Raw genomic sequence first — 15,067 nt, forward strand, 5'->3', positions numbered from 1 at the left:
GATTTCAATACTTCGATACTTTTTTTAAAAAAGTGTTTGATTTTGGGGCCCCCACCACCCTGACGTCATCAGTAATATATACTGTAGTGGGATCATTCACAACAGTGGACATCCTAGATTCTGCTTGACTCTCTCCACACACACAAACACACACTGAAAATGATAGCTTATGTGATATGTTTCTATCATATATTTTTGAATTCATATAGAGTGTATTTATTTAATAATGCATTTTTTAAAAGTATAGCATTTTACTAGTAATTACTACTAGCTAAACATATTTAGTAATTTGAATGCCTCATATTGACGTTTAACCTATAACACTTAGGCATATCTTTAATGTGGTGTGTAGGTCCAATTGAGTGCACATTGGTGATGAGTAGGTGTAATTGAGTGCCTGTCACTTTAAGAAAATACCTGAGAGTAATTCTATGGAGTAATTAGCCCCCCTTCAACCTGACGGTTTTAGGCTGTAGTCGCTAGTGAATAAAAGCTGTGCATAGTACGGTATGTGTATGCAAATCATTATGTTTTCTATGTCATTAGATACAATAAATGTTGACATGTCGAAGACAATCTTTCTGGGATCAAGTGTTGACGTGACCTGAGCTAGCAGGATAGTTACCAAGGAGCTCTTTCCAGATGTAAAAGTTTGCCATGGTAGCGTAGCCTATTTGCGTAAGCGCAAAGTGGTTCTCTCTCTCTCTCTCTCCGTGTGTGTGTGCGTCTGCATGAGGCTATGTTCAATTCAACTCGGTAGTTGATCAGTCCGGTCAATAGCACCGCATTCACGCCACTTAATGATTAGGCTATATTAACGTCATCAGACAGGCTGTAAAAGTGTATGCGGGAATTTCTCGCATTATGATGGCTAGAGTTGCGGGACTTGAACAAATTATGCGCAATACCCGCAATCCCGCAGTGAAATTTAAGCCCTGAAAAGACCCTAAAAACACTGCAAAAAAATGAAATCTAACCAAGTGTTATTGATCTTATATGAAGATCAACACATGGATTTGGTAATGCTTTTTAAATGAAGTCAAATGATTTGATGAGAAAGCACTAGGTAAGTGTCTTTATACTGAAAACAGTACCAGGTAGATTTTTTTTTTTTTGATATAAGATTAATGACACTCGGCTAGATTTGATTGGATAAACCGTTTTTGCAGCGAAGCCATCTCCCGCAGTCTGCCCCGCAGAGAGCAAGACGTCACGTCCACTCGTGCCAAAGGCTAACAGCATGTCTCCCTGGTGGTCTAGTGGTTAGGATTCGGCGCTCTCACCGCCGCGGCCCGGGTTCAATTCCCGGTCAGGGAATGCGGCTTTTGCCAGGCCTTGGTCTTGTCGCAGACAAAGAGATCACCAAAAAGCATCGCTTCCTTCGAGCCGGAGTCGAACCAGCGACCTAAGGATGGCCGGTTGTTCACCTACAGTCCTCCGCTCTACCAACTGAGCTATCGAAGGACCTGGCTCTGTTCTGGGACACGAAACCAGATGGACACCAGAGCCCTATGGAAAAGACCCTAAAAACACTGCAAAAAAATGAAATCTAACCAAGTGTTATTGATCTTATATGAAGATCAACACATGGATTTGGTAATGCTTTTTAAATGAAGTCAAATGATTTGATGAGAAAGCACTAGGTAAGTGTCTTTATACTGAAAACAGTACCAGGTAGATTTTTTTTTTTTTGATATAAGATTAATGACACTCGGCTAGATTTGATTGGATAAACCGTTTTTGCAGCGAAGCCATCTCCCGCAGTCTGCCCCGCAGAGAGCAAGACGTCACGTCCACTCGTGCCAAAGGCAAACAGCATGTCTCCCTGGTGGTCTAGTGGTTAGGATTCGGCGCTCTCACCGCCGCGGCCCGGGTTCGATTCCCGGTCAGGGAATACGGCTTTTGCCAGGCCTTGGTCTTGTCGCAGACAAAGAGATCACCGAAAAGCATCGCTTCCTTCGAGCCGGAGTCGAACCAGCGACCTAAGGATGGCCGGTTGTTCACCTACAGTCCTCCGCTCTACCAACTGAGCTATCGAAGGACCTGGCTCTGTTCTGGGACACGAAACCAGATGGACACCAGAGCCCTATGGAAAAGACCCTAAAAACACTGCAAAAAAATGAAATCTAACCAAGTGTTATTGATCTTATATGAAGATCAACACATGGATTTGGTAATGCTTTTTAAATGAAGTCAAATGATTTGATGAGAAAGCACTAGGTAAGTGTCTTTATACTGAAAACAGTACCAGGTAGATTTTTTTTTTTTTGATATAAGATTAATGACACTCGGCTAGATTTGATTGGATAAACCGTTTTTGCAGCGAAGCCATCTCCCGCAGTCTGCCCCGCAGAGAGCAAGACGTCACGTCCACTCGTGCCAAAGGCAAACAGCATGTCTCCCTGGTGGTCTAGTGGTTAGGATTCGGCGCTCTCACCGCCGCGGCCCGGGTTCGATTCCCGGTCAGGGAATGCGGCTTTTGCCAGGCCTTGGTCTTGTCGCAGACAAAGAGATCACCAAAAAGCATCGCTTCCTTCGAGCCGGAGTCGAACCAGCGACCTAAGGATGGCCGGTTGTTCACCTACAGTCCTCCGCTCTACCAACTGAGCTATCGAAGGACCTGGCTCTGTTCTGGGACACGAAACCAGATGGACACCAGAGCCCTATGGAAAAGACCCTAAAAACACTGCAAAAAAATGAAATCTAACCAAGTGTTATTGATCTTATATGAAGATCAACACATGGATTTGGTAATGCTTTTTAAATGAAGTCAAATGATTTGATGAGAAAGCACTAGGTAAGTGTCTTTATACTGAAAACAGTACCAGGTAGATTTTTTTTTTTTTGATATAAGATTAATGACACTCGGCTAGATTTGATTGGATAAACCGTTTTTGCAGCGAAGCCATCTCCCGCAGTCTGCCCCGCAGAGAGCAAGACGTCACGTCCACTCGTGCCAAAGGCAAACAGCATGTCTCCCTGGTGGTCTAGTGGTTAGGATTCGGCGCTCTCACCGCCGCGGCCCGGGTTCGATTCCCGGTCAGGGAATGCGGCTTTTGCCAGGCCTTGGTCTTGTCGCAGACAAAGAGATCACCAAAAAGCATCGCTTCCTTCGAGCCGGAGTCGAACCAGCGACCTAAGGATGGCCGGTTGTTCACCTACAGTCCTCCGCTCTACCAACTGAGCTATCGAAGGACCTGGCTCTGTTCTGGGACACGAAACCAGATGGACACCAGAGCCCTATGGAAAAGACCCTAAAAACACTGCAAAAAAATGAAATCTAACCAAGTGTTATTGATCTTATATGAAGATCAACACATGGATTTGGTAATGCTTTTTAAATGAAGTCAAATGATTTGATGAGAAAGCACTAGGTAAGTGTCTTTATACTGAAAACAGTACCAGGTAGATTTTTTTTTTTTTTGATATAAGATTAATGACACTCGGCTAGATTTGATTGGATAAACCGTTTTTGCAGCGAAGCCATCTCCCGCAGTCTGCCCCGCAGAGAGCAAGACGTCACGTCCACTCGTGCCAAAGGCAAACAGCATGTCTCCCTGGTGGTCTAGTGGTTAGGATTCGGCGCTCTCACCGCCGCGGCCCGGGTTCGATTCCCGGTCAGGGAATGCGGCTTTTGCCAGGCCTTGGTCTTGTCGCAGACAAAGAGATCACCGAAAAGCATCGCTTCCTTCGAGCCGGAGTCGAACCAGCGACCTAAGGATGGCCGGTTGTTCACCTACAGTCCTCCGCTCTACCAACTGAGCTATCGAAGGACCTGGCTCTGTTCTGGGACACGAAACCAGATGGACACCAGAGCCCTACTCTCTTATATGAAGATCAACACATGGATTTGGTAATGCTTTTTAAATGAAGTCAAATGATTTGATGAGAAAGCACTAGGTAAGTGTCTTTATACTGAAAACAGTACCAGGTAGATTTTTTTTTTTTTGATATAAGATTAATGACACTCGGCTAGATTTGATTGGATAAACCGTTTTTGCAGCGAAGCCATCTCCCGCAGTCTGCCCCGCAGAGAGCGAGACGTCACGTCCACTCGTGCCAAAGGCAAGCAGCATGTCTCCCTGGTGGTCTAGTGGTTAGGATTCGGCGCTCTCACCGCCGCGGCCCGGGTTCGATTCCCGGTCAGGGAATGCGGCTTTTGCCAGGCCTTGGTCTTGTCGCAGACAAAGAGATCACCGAAAAGCATCGCTTCCTTCGAGCCGGAGTCGAACCAGCGACCTAAGGATGGCCGGTTGTTCACCTACAGTCCTCCGCTCTACCAACTGAGCTATCGAAGGACCTGGCTCTGTTCTGGGACACGAAACCAGATGGACACCAGAGCCCTATGGAAAAGACCCTAAAAACACTGGAAAAAAATGAAATCTAACCAAGTGTTATTGATCTTATATGAAGATCAACACATGGATTTGGTAATGCTTTTTAAATGAAGTCAAATGATTTGATGAGAAAGCACTAGGTAAGTGTCTTTATACTGAAAACAGTACCAGGTAGATTTTTTTTTTTTTGATATAAGATTAATGACACTCGGCTAGATTTGATTGGATAAACCGTTTTTGCAGCGAAGCCATCTCCCGCAGTCTGCCCCGCAGAGAGCAAGACGTCACGTCCACTCGTGCCAAAGACAAACAGCATGTCTCCCTGGTGGTCTAGTGGTTAGGATTCGGCGCTCTCACCGCCGCGGCCCGGGTTCGATTCCCGGTCAGGGAATGCGGCTTTTGCCAGGCCTTGGTCTTGTCGCAGACAAAGAGATCACCAAAAAGCATCGCTTCCTTCGAGCCGGAGTCGAACCAGCGACCTAAGGATGGCCGGTTGTTCACCTACAGTCCTCCGCTCTACCAACTGAGCTATCGAAGGACCTGGCTCTGTTCTGGGACACGAAACCAGATGGACACCAGAGCCCTATGGAAAAGACCCTAAAAACACTGGAAAAAAATGAAATCTAACCAAGTGTTATTGATCTTATATGAAGATCAACACATGGATTTGGTAATGCTTTTTAAATGAAGTCAAATGATTTGATGAGAAAGCACTAGGTAAGTGTCTTTATACTGAAAACAGTACCAGGTAGATTTTTTTTTTTTTGATATAAGATTAATGACACTCGGCTAGATTTGATTGGATAAACCGTTTTTGCAGCGAAGCCATCTCCCGCAGTCTGCCCCGCAGAGAGCAAGACGTCACGTCCACTCGTGCCAAAGGCAAACAGCATGTCTCCCTGGTGGTCTAGTGGTTAGGATTCGGCGCTCTCACCGCCGCGGCCCGGGTTCGATTCCCGGTCAGGGAATGCGGCTTTTGCCAGGCCTTGGTCTTGTCGCAGACAAAGAGATCACCAAAAAGCATCGCTTCCTTCGAGCCGGAGTCGAACCAGCGACCTAAGGATGGCCGGTTGTTCACCTACAGTCCTCCGCTCTACCAACTGAGCTATCGAAGGACCTGGCTCTGTTCTGGGACACGAAACCAGATGGACACCAGAGCCCTATGGAAAAGACCCTAAAAACACTGCAAAAAAATGAAATCTAACCAAGTGTTATTGATCTTATATGAAGATCAACACATGGATTTGGTAATGCTTTTTAAATGAAGTCAAATGATTTGATGAGAAAGCACTAGGTAAGTGTCTTTATACTGAAAACAGTACCAGGTAGATTTTTTTTTTTTTGATATAAGATTAATGACACTCGGCTAGATTTGATTGGATAAACCGTTTTTGCAGCGAAGCCATCTCCCGCAGTCTGCCCCGCAGAGAGCAAGACGTCACGTCCACTCGTGCCAAAGGCAAACAGCATGTCTCCCTGGTGGTCTAGTGGTTAGGATTCGGCGCTCTCACCGCCGCGGCCCGGGTTCGATTCCCGGTCAGGGAATACGGCTTTTGCCAGGCCTTGGTCTTGTCGCAGACAAAGAGATCACCAAAAAGCATCGCTTCCTTCGAGCCGGAGTCGAACCAGCGACCTAAGGATGGCCGGTTGTTCACCTACAGTCCTCCGCTCTACCAACTGAGCTATCGAAGGACCTGGCTCTGTTCTGGGACACGAAACCAGATGGACACCAGAGCCCTATGGAAAAGACCCTAAAAACACTGGAAAAAAATGAAATCTAACCAAGTGTTATTGATCTTATATGAAGATCAACACATGGATTTGGTAATGCTTTTTAAATGAAGTCAAATGATTTGATGAGAAAGCACTAGGTAAGTGTCTTTATACTGAAAACAGTACCAGGTAGATTTTTTTTTTTTTTGATATAAGATTAATGACACTCGGCTAGATTTGATTGGATAAACCGTTTTTGCAGCGAAGCCATCTCCCGCAGTCTGCCCCGCAGAGAGCAAGACGTCACGTCCACTCGTGCCAAAGGCAAACAGCATGTCTCCCTGGTGGTCTAGTGGTTAGGATTCGGCGCTCTCACCGCCGCGGCCCGGGTTCGATTCCCGGTCAGGGAATGCGGCTTTTGCCAGGCCTTGGTCTTGTCGCAGACAAAGAGATCACCAAAAAGCATCGCTTCCTTCGAGCCGGAGTCGAACCAGCGACCTAAGGATGGCCGGTTGTTCACCTACAGTCCTCCGCTCTACCAACTGAGCTACCGAAGGACCTGGCTCTGTTCTGGGACACGAAACCAGATGGACACCAGAGCCCTATGGAAAAGACCCTAAAAACACTGCAAAAAAATGAAATCTAACCAAGTGTTATTGATCTTATATGAAGATCAACACATGGATTTGGTAATGCTTTTTAAATGAAGTCAAATGATTTGATGAGAAAGCACTAGGTAAGTGTCTTTATACTGAAAACAGTACCAGGTAGATTTTTTTTTTTTTGATATAAGATTAATGACACTCGGCTAGATTTGATTGGATAAACCGTTTTTGCAGCGAAGCCATCTCCCGCAGTCTGCCCCGCAGAGAGCAAGACGTCACGTCCACTCGTGCCAAAGGCAAACAGCATGTCTCCCTGGTGGTCTAGTGGTTAGGATTCGGCGCTCTCACCGCCGCGGCCCGGGTTCGATTCCCGGTCAGGGAATGCGGCTTTTGCCAGGCCTTGGTCTTGTCGCAGACAAAGAGATCACCAAAAAGCATCGCTTCCTTCGAGCCGGAGTCGAACCAGCGACCTAAGGATGGCCGGTTGTTCACCTACAGTCCTCCGCTCTACCAACTGAGCTATCGAAGGACCTGGCTCTGTTCTGGGACACGAAACCAGATGGACACCAGAGCCCTATGGAAAAGACCCTAAAAACACTGCAAAAAAATGAAATCTAACCAAGTGTTATTGATCTTATATGAAGATCAACACATGGATTTGGTAATGCTTTTTAAATGAAGTCAAATGATTTGATGAGAAAGCACTAGGTAAGTGTCTTTATACTGAAAACAGTACCAGGTAGATTTTTTTTTTTTTGATATAAGATTAATGACACTCGGCTAGATTTGATTGGATAAACCGTTTTTGCAGCGAAGCCATCTCCCGCAGTCTGCCCCGCAGAGAGCAAGACGTCACGTCCACTCGTGCCAAAGGCAAACAGCATGTCTCCCTGGTGGTCTAGTGGTTAGGATTCGGCGCTCTCACCGCCGCGGCCCGGGTTCGATTCCCGGTCAGGGAATGCGGCTTTTGCCAGGCCTTGGTCTTGTCGCAGACAAAGAGATCACCAAAAAGCATCGCTTCCTTCGAGCCGGAGTCGAACCAGCGACCTAAGGATGGCCGGTTGTTCACCTACAGTCCTCCGCTCTACCAACTGAGCTATCGAAGGACCTGGCTCTGTTCTGGGCCACGAAACCAGATGGACACCAGAGCCCTATGGAAAAGACCCTAAAAACACTGCAAAAAAATGAAATCTAACCAAGTGTTATTGATCTTATATGAAGATCAACACATGGATTTGGTAATGCTTTTTAAATGAAGTCAAATGATTTGATGAGAAAGCACTAGGTAAGTGTCTTTATACTGAAAACAGTACCAGGTAGATTTTTTTTTTTTTTGATATAAGATTAATGACACTCGGCTAGATTTGATTGGATAAACCGTTTTTGCAGCGAAGCCATCTCCCGCAGTCTGCCCCGCAGAGAGCAAGACGTCACGTCCACTCGTGCCAAAGGCAAACAGCATGTCTCCCTGGTGGTCTAGTGGTTAGGATTCGGCGCTCTCACCGCCGCGGCCCGGGTTCGATTCCCGGGCAGGGAAGGCGGCTTTTGCCAGGCCTTGGTCTTGTCGCAGACAAAGAGATCACCAAAAAGCATCGCTTCCTTCGAGCCGGAGTCGAACCAGCGACCTAAGGATGGCCGGTTGTTCACCTACAGTCCTCCGCTCTACCAACTGAGCTATCGAAGGACCTGGCTCTGTTCTGGGCCACGAAACCAGATGGACACCAGAGCCCTATGGAAAAGACCCTAAAAACACTGCAAAAAAATGAAATCTAACCAAGTGTTATTGATCTTATATGAAGATCAACACATGGATTTGGTAATGCTTTTTAAATGAAGTCAAATGATTTGATGAGAAAGCACTAGGTAAGTGTCTTTATACTGAAAACAGTACCAGGTAGATTTTTTTTTTTTTTGATATAAGATTAATGACACTCGGCTAGATTTGATTGGATAAACCGTTTTTGCAGCGAAGCCATCTCCCGCAGTCTGCCCCGCAGAGAGCAAGACGTCACGTCCACTCGTGCCAAAGGCAAACAGCATGTCTCCCTGGTGGTCTAGTGGTTAGGATTCGGCGCTCTCACCGCCGCGGCCCGGGTTCGATTCCCGGTCAGGGAATGCGGCTTTTGCCAGGCCTTGGTCTTGTCGCAGACAAAGAGATCACCAAAAAGCATCGCTTCCTTCGAGCCGGAGTCGAACCAGCGACCTAAGGATGGCCGGTTGTTCACCTACAGTCCTCCGCTCTACCAACTGAGCTATCGAAGGACCTGGCTCTGTTCTGGGACACGAAACCAGATGGACACCAGAGCCCTATGGAAAAGACCCTAAAAACACTGCAAAAAAATGAAATCTAACCAAGTGTTATTGATCTTATATGAAGATCAACACATGGATTTGGTAATGCTTTTTAAATGAAGTCAAATTATTTGATGAGAAAGCACTAGGTAAGTGTCTTTATACTGAAAACAGTACCAGGTAGATTTTTTTTTTTTTGATATAAGATTAATGACACTCGGCTAGATTTGATTGGATAAACCGTTTTTGCAGCGAAGCCATCTCCCGCAGTCTGCCCCGCAGAGAGCAAGACGTCACGTCCACTCGTGCCAAAGGCAAACAGCATGTCTCCCTGGTGGTCTAGTGGTTAGGATTCGGCGCTCTCACCGCCGCGGCCCGGGTTCGATTCCCGGTCAGGGAATGCGGCTTTTGCCAGGCCTTGGTCTTGTCGCAGACAAAGAGATCACCAAAAAGCATCGCTTCCTTCGAGCCGGAGTCGAACCAGCGACCTAAGGATGGCCGGTTGTTCACCTACAGTCCTCCGCTCTACCAACTGAGCTATCGAAGGACCTGGCTCTGTTCTGGGCCACGAAACCAGATGGACACCAGAGCCCTATGGAAAAGACCCTAAAAACACTGCAAAAAAATGAAATCTAACCAAGTGTTATTGATCTTATATGAAGATCAACACATGGATTTGGTAATGCTTTTTAAATGAAGTCAAATGATTTGATGAGAAAGCACTAGGTAAGTGTCTTTATACTGAAAACAGTACCAGGTAGATTTTTTTTTTTTTTGATATAAGATTAATGACACTCGGCTAGATTTGATTGGATAAACCGTTTTTGCAGCGAAGCCATCTCCCGCAGTCTGCCCCGCAGAGAGCATGACGTCACGTCCACTCGTGCCAAAGGCAAACAGCATGTCTCCCTGGTGGTCTAGTGGTTAGGATTCGGCGCTCTCACCGCCGCGGCCCGGGTTCGATTCCCGGTCAGGGAATGCGGCTTTTGCCAGGCCTTGGTCTTGTCGCAGACAAAGAGATCACCAAAAAGCATCGCTTCCTTCGAGCCGGAGTCGAACCAGCGACCTAAGGATGGCCGGTTGTTCACCTACAGTCCTCCGCTCTACCAACTGAGCTATCGAAGGACCTGGCTCTGTTCTGGGACACGAAACCAGATGGACACCAGAGCCCTATGGAAAAGACCCTAAAAACACTGCAAAAAAATGAAATCTAACTAGTGTTAATTTCGTCAGACGAGACGAGAGGAAATATGTTCGTCAACAACCTTTTTTTTCATGACTAAGACGAGACGATGACGAGACGGCAGTAATGTCCTGAAACACTGACTAAGACTATCTTAAGATGCATTATTGTTGACGAAAAAAGACAAGACTAAAATGTTTTGCATGAAATAAAAACTAAGATAAAATCTCTCTTCATTCTCGTCTACAAAATGAGAAGACAGAATATCTAGCTGTTATGTTTTCAAAATATTCCGAATGAGTTCATACGCAACAGCTTTCCTGTAGGCTAGTCTACGTGCTGTTGCTGCAACACAAAACTACATGGAACAAGAACACTGGAGATTTCTGCCAGAGTTAGCAAGCTAACTACCTAAGCTTTATGCCACAATGCTACATACCCAGAAGTTGAAGCTTCTCTCATACAAATTAACATCCCCCAGAATGTCCATACGAAAATGTTCCTCATGTAATGTCAACTATTTAACTAGTTAGACTGATGATGCAAAGTTTGCTAGCAAGTAAGCTAATATGGAAAGTTCGCTAGCAAGTTAGCTATGGCTAAGATGGAGAGTCTGTTTGGGGAATGTGTTGTGTTTGGGCGCATATCGCCATCTAGCGAGGCGGAGTAAAACATTAATACTTTGGCCTATGACAGTGTTTCTCAAACTTTTTCAGGACTACTTAACTAACCCTAGCTAAAAAAAAAAAAGATTAGACCTATTTCAACAATAGCCTATAATTAGTCTACACAATAGGCCTACTCACTGAACCACCTTGCTTATTGTCTTTGCACTTTGCTTATTGTGTGGATTCATACTGTATGATTTAAACTGGCATATCTTACATAGACAGTGTTGTAGAACTGTTTTTACATACAAGTTGGTTCAATATTGCAAACAACTCATCTATATTATATTTTACCACGTCTGCTCGCGTTCTACTTGGGATAGCTTGCGGACCACCAGTGATCCCCGGACCTACACTTTAAGAAACACTGGTCTACGAATATGACAGTGGTCCGGTCAAATCTTTTACTGTCTATGGTCAAATCCCAGCCAAGCTATAACTGTAGCTCGACTTACCTGTGAATGTAAACATACTGACTGACAAAAAATCAGAATGACTAATTATAACAGACGAGTAACCCTGTGGACACACAATATTGTTGGAAAATTGAGATGTGTGAAACACTATTTGACTCAAATGGTAATCAGAAATAATTTGTTATAAAAAAAAAAAGACTAAAATGTGTTGACTAAGACTAAGATACCTTTAGTTTTCTTTTGACTAAAACTAGACTAAAATGACGAGACTTTTAGTCGACTAAAACTTGACTAACAAAAATGATATTTGAATGACTAAATATGACAAAGACTAAAAAGGACATTTCGTCACAAGACTAAGACTAAGACTAAATTAAAAATAGGTGACAAAATTAACACTAAATCTAACCAAGTGTTATTGATCTTATATGAAGATCAACACATGGATTTGGTAATGCTTTTTAAATGAAGTCAAATGATTTGATGAGAAAGCACTAGGTAAGTGTCTTTATACTGAAAACAGTACCAGGTAGATTTTTTTTTTTTTGATATAAGATTAATGACACTCGGCTAGATTTGATTGGATAAACCGTTTTTGCAGCGAAGCCATCTCCCGCAGTCTGCCCCGCAGAGAGCAAGACGTCACGTCCACCAAAGGCAAACAGCATGTCTCCCTGGTGGTCTAGTGGTTAGGATTCGGCGCTCTCACCGCCGCGGCCCGGGTTCGATTCCCGGTCAGGGAATGCGGCTTTTGCCAGGCCTTGGTCTTGTCGCAGACAAAGAGATCACCAAAAAGCATCGCTTCCTTCGAGCCGGAGTCGAACCAGCGACCTAAGGATGGCCGGTTGTTCACCTACAGCCCTCCGCTCTACCAACTGAGCTATCGAAGGACCTGGCTCTGTTCTGGGACACGAAACCAGATGGACACCAGAGCCCTATGGAAAAGACCCTAAAAACACTGGAAAAAAATGAAATCTAACCAAGTGTTATTGATCTTATATGAAGATCAACACATGGATTTGGTAATGCTTTTTAAATGAAGTCAAATGATTTGATGAGAAAGCACTAGGTAAGTGTCTTTATACTGAAAACAGTACCAGGTAGATTTTTTTTTTTTTGATATAAGATTAATGACACTCGGCTAGATTTGATTGGATAAACCGTTTTTGCAGCGAAGCCATCTCCCGCAGTCTGCCCCGCAGAGAGCAAGACGTCACGTCCACTCGTGCCAAAGGCAAACAGCATGTCTCCCTGGTGGTCTAGTGGTTAGGATTCGGCGCTCTCACCGCCGCGGCCCGGGTTCGATTCCCGGTCAGGGAATGCGGCTTTTGCCAGGCCTTGGTCTTGTCGCAGACAAAGAGATCACCAAAAAGCATCGCTTCCTTCGAGCCGGAGTCAAACCAGCGACCTAAGGATGGCCGGTTGTTCACCTACAGTCCTCCGCTCTACCAACTGAGCTATCGAAGGACCTGGCTCTGTTCTGGGACACGAAACCAGATGGACACCAGAGCCCTATGGAAAAGACCCTAAAAACACTGGAAAAAAATGAAATCTAACCAAGTGTTATTGATCTTATATGAAGATCAACACATGGATTTGGTAATGCTTTTTAAATGAAGTCAAATGATTTGATGAGAAAGCACTAGGTAAGTGTCTTTATACTGAAAACAGTACCAGGTAGATTTTTTTTTTTTTTGATATAAGATTAATGACACTCGGCTAGATTTGATTGGATAAACCGTTTTTGCAGCGAAGCCATCTCCCGCAGTCTGCCCCGCAGAGAGCAAGACGTCACGTCCACTCGTGCCAAAGGCAAACAGCATGTCTCCCTGGTGGTCTAGTGGTTAGGATTCGGCGCTCTCACCGCCGCGGCCCGGGTTCGATTCCCGGTCAGGGAATGCGGCTTTTGCCAGGCCTTGGTCTTGTCGCAGACAAAGAGATCACCAAAAAGCATCGCTTCCTTCGAGCCGGAGTCGAACCAGCGACCTAAGGATGGCCGGTTGTTCACCTACAGTCCTCCGCTCTACCAACTGAGCTATCGAAGGACCTGGCTCTGTTCTGGGACACGAAACCAGATGGACACCAGAGCCCTATGGAAAAGACCCTAAAAACACTGCAAAAAAATGAAATCTAACCAAGTGTTATTGATCTTATATGAAGATCAACACATGGATTTGGTAATGCTTTTTAAATGAAGTCAAATGATTTGATGAGAAAGCACTAGGTAAGTGTCTTTATACTGAAAACAGTACCAGGTAGATTTTTTTTTTTTTTGATATAAGATTAATGACACTCGGCTAGATTTGATTGGATAAACCGTTTTTGCAGCGAAGCCATCTCCCGCAGTCTGCCCCGCAGAGAGCAAGACGTCACGTCCACTCGTGCCAAAGGCAAACAGCATGTCTCCCTGGTGGTCTAGTGGTTAGGATTCGGCGCTCTCACCGCCGCGGCCCGGGTTCGATTCCCGGTCAGGGAATGCGGCTTTTGCCAGGCCTTGGTCTTGTCGCAGACAAAGAGATCACCAAAAAGCATCGCTTCCTTCGAGCCGGAGTCGAACCAGCGACCTAAGGATGGCCGGTTGTTCACCTACAGTCCTCCGCTCTACCAACTGAGCTATCGAAGGACCTGTCTCTGTTCTGGGACACGAAACCAGATGGACACCAGAGCCCTATGGAAAAGACCCTAAAAACACTGGAAAAAAATGAAATCTAACCAAGTGTTATTGATCTTATATGAAGATCAACACATGGATTTGGTAATGCTTTTTAAATGAAGTCAAATGATTTGATGAGAAAGCACTAGGTAAGTGTCTTTATACTGAAAACAGTACCAGGTAGATTTTTTTTTTTTTGATATAAGATTAATGACACTCGGCTAGATTTGATTGGATAAACCGTTTTTGCAGCGAAGCCATCTCCCGCAGTCTGCCCCGCAGAGAGCAAGACGTCACGTCCACTCGTGCCAAAGGCAAACAGCATGTCTCTCTGGTGGTCTAGTGGTTAGGATTCGGCGCTCTCACCGCCGCGGCCCGGGTTCGATTCCCGGTCAGGGAATGCGGCTTTTGCCAGGCCTTGGTCTTGTCGCAGACAAAGAGATCACCAAAAAGCATCGCTTCCTTCGAGCCGGAGTCGAACCAGCGACCTAAGGATGGCCGGTTGTTCACCTACAGTCCTCCGCTCTACCAACTGAGCTATCGAAGGACCTGGCTCTGTTCTGGGACACGAAACCAGATGGACACCAGAGCCCTATGGAAAAGACCCTAAAAACACTGGAAAAAAATGAAATCTAACCAAGTGTTATTGATCTTATATGAAGATCAACACATGGATTTGGTAATGCTTTTTAAATGAAGTCAAATGATTTGATGAGAAAGCACTAGGTAAGTGTCTTTATACTGAAAACAGTACCAGGTAGATTTTTTTTTTTTTGATATAAGATTAATGACACTCGGCTAGATTTGATTGGATAAACCGTTTTTGCAGCGAAGCCATCTCCCGCAGTCTGCCCCGCAGAGAGCAAGACGTCACGTCCACTCGTGCCAAAGGCAAACAGCATGTCTCCCTGGTGGTCTAGTGGTTAGGATTCGGCGCTCTCACCGCCGCGGCCCGGGTTCGATTCCCGGTCAGGGAATGCGGCTTTTGCCAGGCCTTGGTCTTGTCGCAGACAAAGAGATCACCAAAAAGCATCGCTTCCTTCGAGCCGGAGTCGAACCAGCGACCTAAGGATGGCCGGTTGTTCACCTACAGTCCTCCGCTCTACCAACTGAGCTATCGAAGGACCTGGCTCTGTTCTGGGACACGAAACCAGATGGACACCAGAGCCCTATGGAAAAGACCCTAAAAACACTGCAAAA

General features: G+C 45.7%; 38 non-coding genes across 38 annotated transcripts; 19 read left to right on the forward strand and 19 right to left on the reverse strand.

Annotated features, from left to right (window-relative positions):
* Positions 1-1,377: 1,377 nt before the first annotated feature.
* On the reverse strand, positions 1,378-1,464 carry trnay-gua. The gene is given in 2 exon segments: positions 1,378-1,413; positions 1,428-1,464. It is a non-coding gene; the product is annotated as a tRNA-Tyr (tRNA).
* A 358-nt stretch (positions 1,465-1,822) lies between these two features.
* On the forward strand, positions 1,823-1,894 carry trnae-cuc. Its single transcript has one exon. It is a non-coding gene; the product is annotated as a tRNA-Glu (tRNA).
* A 60-nt stretch (positions 1,895-1,954) lies between these two features.
* On the reverse strand, positions 1,955-2,041 carry trnay-gua. The gene is given in 2 exon segments: positions 1,955-1,990; positions 2,005-2,041. It is a non-coding gene; the product is annotated as a tRNA-Tyr (tRNA).
* Positions 2,042-2,399: 358 nt separating this feature from the next.
* On the forward strand, positions 2,400-2,471 carry trnae-cuc. Its single transcript has one exon. It is a non-coding gene; the product is annotated as a tRNA-Glu (tRNA).
* Positions 2,472-2,531: 60 nt separating this feature from the next.
* trnay-gua lies at positions 2,532-2,618 on the reverse strand. The gene is given in 2 exon segments: positions 2,532-2,567; positions 2,582-2,618. It is a non-coding gene; the product is annotated as a tRNA-Tyr (tRNA).
* Positions 2,619-2,976: 358 nt separating this feature from the next.
* Positions 2,977-3,048, forward strand: trnae-cuc. The gene has a single exon. It is a non-coding gene; the product is annotated as a tRNA-Glu (tRNA).
* Positions 3,049-3,108: 60 nt separating this feature from the next.
* On the reverse strand, positions 3,109-3,195 carry trnay-gua. Its single transcript is given in 2 exon segments — positions 3,109-3,144; positions 3,159-3,195. It is a non-coding gene; the product is annotated as a tRNA-Tyr (tRNA).
* A 359-nt stretch (positions 3,196-3,554) lies between these two features.
* trnae-cuc lies at positions 3,555-3,626 on the forward strand. Its single transcript has one exon. It is a non-coding gene; the product is annotated as a tRNA-Glu (tRNA).
* Positions 3,627-3,686: 60 nt separating this feature from the next.
* trnay-gua lies at positions 3,687-3,773 on the reverse strand. Its single transcript is given in 2 exon segments — positions 3,687-3,722; positions 3,737-3,773. It is a non-coding gene; the product is annotated as a tRNA-Tyr (tRNA).
* A 306-nt stretch (positions 3,774-4,079) lies between these two features.
* trnae-cuc lies at positions 4,080-4,151 on the forward strand. The gene has a single exon. It is a non-coding gene; the product is annotated as a tRNA-Glu (tRNA).
* Positions 4,152-4,211: 60 nt separating this feature from the next.
* On the reverse strand, positions 4,212-4,298 carry trnay-gua. The gene is given in 2 exon segments: positions 4,212-4,247; positions 4,262-4,298. It is a non-coding gene; the product is annotated as a tRNA-Tyr (tRNA).
* A 358-nt stretch (positions 4,299-4,656) lies between these two features.
* On the forward strand, positions 4,657-4,728 carry trnae-cuc. Its single transcript has one exon. It is a non-coding gene; the product is annotated as a tRNA-Glu (tRNA).
* Positions 4,729-4,788: 60 nt separating this feature from the next.
* On the reverse strand, positions 4,789-4,875 carry trnay-gua. The gene is given in 2 exon segments: positions 4,789-4,824; positions 4,839-4,875. It is a non-coding gene; the product is annotated as a tRNA-Tyr (tRNA).
* A 358-nt stretch (positions 4,876-5,233) lies between these two features.
* Positions 5,234-5,305, forward strand: trnae-cuc. The gene has a single exon. It is a non-coding gene; the product is annotated as a tRNA-Glu (tRNA).
* A 60-nt stretch (positions 5,306-5,365) lies between these two features.
* trnay-gua lies at positions 5,366-5,452 on the reverse strand. Its single transcript is given in 2 exon segments — positions 5,366-5,401; positions 5,416-5,452. It is a non-coding gene; the product is annotated as a tRNA-Tyr (tRNA).
* A 358-nt stretch (positions 5,453-5,810) lies between these two features.
* trnae-cuc lies at positions 5,811-5,882 on the forward strand. Its single transcript has one exon. It is a non-coding gene; the product is annotated as a tRNA-Glu (tRNA).
* A 60-nt stretch (positions 5,883-5,942) lies between these two features.
* On the reverse strand, positions 5,943-6,029 carry trnay-gua. Its single transcript is given in 2 exon segments — positions 5,943-5,978; positions 5,993-6,029. It is a non-coding gene; the product is annotated as a tRNA-Tyr (tRNA).
* A 359-nt stretch (positions 6,030-6,388) lies between these two features.
* On the forward strand, positions 6,389-6,460 carry trnae-cuc. Its single transcript has one exon. It is a non-coding gene; the product is annotated as a tRNA-Glu (tRNA).
* Positions 6,461-6,965: 505 nt separating this feature from the next.
* On the forward strand, positions 6,966-7,037 carry trnae-cuc. Its single transcript has one exon. It is a non-coding gene; the product is annotated as a tRNA-Glu (tRNA).
* A 60-nt stretch (positions 7,038-7,097) lies between these two features.
* On the reverse strand, positions 7,098-7,184 carry trnay-gua. Its single transcript is given in 2 exon segments — positions 7,098-7,133; positions 7,148-7,184. It is a non-coding gene; the product is annotated as a tRNA-Tyr (tRNA).
* Positions 7,185-7,542: 358 nt separating this feature from the next.
* On the forward strand, positions 7,543-7,614 carry trnae-cuc. Its single transcript has one exon. It is a non-coding gene; the product is annotated as a tRNA-Glu (tRNA).
* Positions 7,615-7,674: 60 nt separating this feature from the next.
* trnay-gua lies at positions 7,675-7,761 on the reverse strand. Its single transcript is given in 2 exon segments — positions 7,675-7,710; positions 7,725-7,761. It is a non-coding gene; the product is annotated as a tRNA-Tyr (tRNA).
* A 491-nt stretch (positions 7,762-8,252) lies between these two features.
* Positions 8,253-8,339, reverse strand: trnay-gua. Its single transcript is given in 2 exon segments — positions 8,253-8,288; positions 8,303-8,339. It is a non-coding gene; the product is annotated as a tRNA-Tyr (tRNA).
* A 359-nt stretch (positions 8,340-8,698) lies between these two features.
* trnae-cuc lies at positions 8,699-8,770 on the forward strand. Its single transcript has one exon. It is a non-coding gene; the product is annotated as a tRNA-Glu (tRNA).
* Positions 8,771-8,830: 60 nt separating this feature from the next.
* trnay-gua lies at positions 8,831-8,917 on the reverse strand. Its single transcript is given in 2 exon segments — positions 8,831-8,866; positions 8,881-8,917. It is a non-coding gene; the product is annotated as a tRNA-Tyr (tRNA).
* Positions 8,918-9,275: 358 nt separating this feature from the next.
* Positions 9,276-9,347, forward strand: trnae-cuc. Its single transcript has one exon. It is a non-coding gene; the product is annotated as a tRNA-Glu (tRNA).
* Positions 9,348-9,407: 60 nt separating this feature from the next.
* Positions 9,408-9,494, reverse strand: trnay-gua. Its single transcript is given in 2 exon segments — positions 9,408-9,443; positions 9,458-9,494. It is a non-coding gene; the product is annotated as a tRNA-Tyr (tRNA).
* A 359-nt stretch (positions 9,495-9,853) lies between these two features.
* Positions 9,854-9,925, forward strand: trnae-cuc. The gene has a single exon. It is a non-coding gene; the product is annotated as a tRNA-Glu (tRNA).
* Positions 9,926-9,985: 60 nt separating this feature from the next.
* Positions 9,986-10,072, reverse strand: trnay-gua. The gene is given in 2 exon segments: positions 9,986-10,021; positions 10,036-10,072. It is a non-coding gene; the product is annotated as a tRNA-Tyr (tRNA).
* A 1,813-nt stretch (positions 10,073-11,885) lies between these two features.
* trnae-cuc lies at positions 11,886-11,957 on the forward strand. The gene has a single exon. It is a non-coding gene; the product is annotated as a tRNA-Glu (tRNA).
* A 505-nt stretch (positions 11,958-12,462) lies between these two features.
* On the forward strand, positions 12,463-12,534 carry trnae-cuc. The gene has a single exon. It is a non-coding gene; the product is annotated as a tRNA-Glu (tRNA).
* A 506-nt stretch (positions 12,535-13,040) lies between these two features.
* Positions 13,041-13,112, forward strand: trnae-cuc. Its single transcript has one exon. It is a non-coding gene; the product is annotated as a tRNA-Glu (tRNA).
* A 60-nt stretch (positions 13,113-13,172) lies between these two features.
* Positions 13,173-13,259, reverse strand: trnay-gua. The gene is given in 2 exon segments: positions 13,173-13,208; positions 13,223-13,259. It is a non-coding gene; the product is annotated as a tRNA-Tyr (tRNA).
* Positions 13,260-13,618: 359 nt separating this feature from the next.
* trnae-cuc lies at positions 13,619-13,690 on the forward strand. Its single transcript has one exon. It is a non-coding gene; the product is annotated as a tRNA-Glu (tRNA).
* A 60-nt stretch (positions 13,691-13,750) lies between these two features.
* Positions 13,751-13,837, reverse strand: trnay-gua. Its single transcript is given in 2 exon segments — positions 13,751-13,786; positions 13,801-13,837. It is a non-coding gene; the product is annotated as a tRNA-Tyr (tRNA).
* Positions 13,838-14,327: 490 nt separating this feature from the next.
* Positions 14,328-14,414, reverse strand: trnay-gua. The gene is given in 2 exon segments: positions 14,328-14,363; positions 14,378-14,414. It is a non-coding gene; the product is annotated as a tRNA-Tyr (tRNA).
* A 358-nt stretch (positions 14,415-14,772) lies between these two features.
* Positions 14,773-14,844, forward strand: trnae-cuc. Its single transcript has one exon. It is a non-coding gene; the product is annotated as a tRNA-Glu (tRNA).
* Positions 14,845-14,904: 60 nt separating this feature from the next.
* trnay-gua lies at positions 14,905-14,991 on the reverse strand. The gene is given in 2 exon segments: positions 14,905-14,940; positions 14,955-14,991. It is a non-coding gene; the product is annotated as a tRNA-Tyr (tRNA).
* Between the last annotated feature and the right edge of the window lie 76 nt (positions 14,992-15,067).

Source organism: Alosa sapidissima, chromosome 10 (assembly GCF_018492685.1).
Source record: "Alosa sapidissima isolate fAloSap1 chromosome 10, fAloSap1.pri, whole genome shotgun sequence".
In the NCBI taxonomy this organism is placed as follows: domain Eukaryota; kingdom Metazoa; phylum Chordata; class Actinopteri; order Clupeiformes; family Clupeidae; genus Alosa; species Alosa sapidissima.